Here is a 3,809-nt window from a genome sequence, read left to right as displayed (position 1 = left end):
TTTGACCACTTCAACATGTAGGATGGATCTCTTAGTATTCTAGATAAAACATCCAATATTGAATCCTCTCTCAAAGAAGGAAGCTTAGATGCTAAACATGGGGCAATGTGAATCAACTAAGACAACCTCAAGGTTCCTTCTAATTGTGTACTTTATTCAATTCTATAATGCGATATGTTAGGCATCAAAAATGGACTTACTCTATTCATTCAATGGACATCAACTTTGTAAATGGGAATGATTTGGAAATGATGTCTCAATTACTTCTAATAAAAAAAATTGCAAATAGATAAAGGGTTGAGACATCTAATCTAACTCTAACAATGCAAGAGATCATTGTTGATGAGGTGAACTCTAACCAACCCTTGCTTCACAAAATCAACTACACTGAGGGTGCTTGCTTCTAAGGATGCTGATCTCTTTTCTTGAGTATAGGCCTATATTGAAGCTACTAAAGGAATGTTGATAGATGATGTCGATTCTAACAAAGCAATTAGTTTACATGGGGCTAAATTTATTCTATGCCAGACCAACAAAACTCAGAACCTTAATGTTTTGACTCATTGTAACACTAGAAGGTGTGACAGAACTTCAATAATATGTTTGATGTATCCATTTCTTTGTGAACTTTGCATGATTCTAACATAATTTAGTGATGTGTTTGGCCAGTCTTGCAATTGCTAGATATGGTACTACTCTTGGTGTGATTCATGCACTTCATTCTGAGGGATTGTTAGAGACTACCTTTTGCACAAAGGCGAGACCATTCAACCAGGTACTGAGGATTGTTCTTTGTTAATTTCTATGACTGAACTCTATATTTTAGTCTATAAGAATTCACTTCATGTCAAAAATCTTCAACAAGATTGTTTAGTGTTGTTTGTATCTAGATTCTAATAATTAATGTAACTTGAAAAATCATCATAAATAATTTTGAATCAAAATTTATCATAGATTATTTCAAAAAAAAAGTCATCTACTTTAGCATATGTAGTGATTTCCACCTGCCAACTGATTATTCGTTTGATGTAAAGAGATTGTTTTGGTTATTATTTGATCAAGGGTCCTCTCTAAACATAGAGAGTGTATTGATGGTTGACAATTTCACAAGCTTACTAATTATTGAAGAGATTAGGTGGAAATTTTCACAATATATTATTTTAGCTAGTCCTTCTTGTGCTACTATTTTTGGTTTTTGAAAGCAACATAAGTTTTTTATTAGCATTTTTCCCAAGAAACTTCCCTATTGTATCCCTCAAAGTTCATGAAACATGAAAAGTGCTGAATATTTTGATCCAACTATGCATTTTATTGAAATTCCATATCTAAACAAATTTATCGCATATGATTTCAATATCAAGATTTATATTGACTTGAAGATTTGTTGCATTTCTTTTAGGGATCAAGTCTCACCACATATGCATTGGTCCATGATCACATACCTACAATTCTTATAGAAAATTCTCCAATAATGATATTGCAAAAGTCAGGTCGTGTAGATGCTATAGTTGTAGGAGCAGATAGGATTGCAGCAAATGTTATGTAGAATTACTATTAATATCCTACAATTTCTTTGCTATGATATTTGAAATTTATGTTCATCAAATTAAATATCATTAGATGATTGGCCGACAAAATTTTACCAACAACATTTATTCTTGTATGTTAAGGCTTTCTAAGTTGGTATTATATTTTCATAGGTGACATAGCAAATCAAATAGGGACATATAATCTGGCACTCTCATCTTTCCACCATCATATCTCATTTTATTTAGCTGCTCCTCTGACCTCATTGTCCATCTCTCAATTTCCTCTGGTGAATATATAATAATTGAAGAGAGGACACCAAAAGAACTAACTCATGCTCTTGGTGGCCAAGGTCAACAAGTAGCTCCATCTGGGATTTTTGTTTGGAACCCTACTTTTGATATTACACCTGCAAATCTTATCTAAACCATTATAACTGAAAAGGTGCATCGTCTTATCTACTCTTTTGTGAATAAACTGTCATTTCGAAGAAAAAAAATACAGTTTGATCTCAAATTTGGTTTTCTTCATTTCATACATTGTACAAGTGCAACCATGATATATATTTTGGTATATAATATTTAAATGTGTTGTGTAAAATAGGGCATCATTATAAATAAGGATCCAACTTTTGTGTTTGATGTAGAGGAGCTCATAGAGAGTATTTCTTTAGGAGCAGACAAAGGATACATTAGACAAGTGCAACTATGATTTCCATAACAATTTAAAGAAACTGAAGTACTCTTTAGTCATTAAATTCTAAAAAAGAGCAAAATGACTGCACAAGTAAACTTCAAAAGTAGTTCTTCCATTGATGAAGTTCTTATGGCATAAAATGCATAATTTTCATATAGTGGTGTTCAGTTTAGGATAGTTTTCTTCTTCAAGTTATGTATTGTACTTTGAAAATTGACTGTCATGAATATGAAATTCCTTTTTTACTTTGATTATATAATATATCATTATTCAAAATTGAAAAATTTTATGTCAACTTTGGCAATATCAAGAGTGTATAATGAGGCATGTTACACTCCAATAGTTCTACTTTTGCGTATATTCTTGGATACTTTCATTTCAAAGAATACATGTCCATGCTATATGTTTATGTTCTTCTTTGTTTCATGTTGTATCAAGCAATTGTTTCTTATCCAAGCCATTTAATTTGCAACCTTTTAAATCTTTGCAAAGATAAAGTTGGAGCAGGAGAATTTTTCTTCTCAAAGGTTTCCTCTGATTGTAGAACATCTACTCTACAATCAGAGGACACCTTAGAGAAGAAAAATTCTCCTGCTCCAACTTTATCTTTGCAGAGATTTAAAAGGTTGCAAATTAAATGGCTTGGATAAGAAACAATTGTTTGATACAACAATAAAAAAAATTGACCAAACATTGGTGGAAATTTTCACCAATTCTTGATAGTTTTCTACCAAGAATTGGTCAAAATTTCCACCAATTATAAAGAAATGTTGACCAAACATTGGTGGAAATTTTGACCAATTCTTAATAGCTTTCTACCAAGACTTGCTTGAAATTTCCACCAATTATCAAAAAAATTTGACCAAACATTGGTGGAAAATTTGACCAATTCTTGATAGTTTTCTACCAAGACTTGATCGAAATTTCCACCAATTATAAAAAAATTCGACCAAACATGGGTGGAAATTTTGACCAATTCTTGATAGTTTTCTACCAAGAATTGGTCAAATTTTCCACCAATTCTAAACAAATTTTGACCAACAATGACGAATCAAAGTTAGCAAAAATTAAATTTTTTTGACAAATGTATTGGTTGAAATTTTGACCAATGTGTAAGTTGGTCAAAATTTTGACCAACCTGTATCAAAATTGTGACCAAAATTTGTCAAAAATTGAGTTCAAATTTAATAGAGAAACCTGTTACATGTACAAAATTGGAGAAGTTTGAGATTTTAAGCTTAGAGAAGCTTATGGGAAGTTGTGTGATAATGGAGGATTAAAAGATGAGAATAAGATTGTTGCCAAGAAAGGGATTACCTATGCCCTAGGTTTTTGGAAAGTTTTGAAAGTAGAATGGATAAAGATTTTGTTGAGCTATGTTCATGACATGAAGGCATGGTTAGAAGAAGGGTCAATCAAGATCAACAAGGCCAACATACATAGATTAAATGGATACCCTACTCTGGATAGACCAAAGTCAATAAGATGTACTGCAAGAAATGAAGTTGAGAAATTGACAAAAGCAAGATGGAATGATCAAAGGATGTCAATTGATAGGATTGAAGACCTTGTTATCAAATTTTTAG

The 3,809-nt window shown here is 31.7% G+C and overlaps 1 pseudogene; it reads left to right on the top strand.

The window, feature by feature from the left end:
- The first annotated feature begins 323 nt into the window (after nt 1-323).
- Nucleotides 324-2,238, top strand: LOC149550337 (methylthioribose-1-phosphate isomerase-like; annotated as a pseudogene).
- Nucleotides 2,239-3,809: the final 1,571 nt, after the last annotated feature.

Source organism: Cupressus sempervirens, chromosome 7, assembly GCF_028749045.1.
Source record: "Cupressus sempervirens isolate cs-2001-9-10 chromosome 7, ASM2874904v1, whole genome shotgun sequence".
Classification (NCBI taxonomy): Eukaryota; Viridiplantae; Streptophyta; class Pinopsida; order Cupressales; family Cupressaceae; genus Cupressus; species Cupressus sempervirens.
The sequence above is the reverse complement of the archived record's forward strand: the minus strand, read 5'-3'. Positions and strand labels throughout refer to the sequence as shown.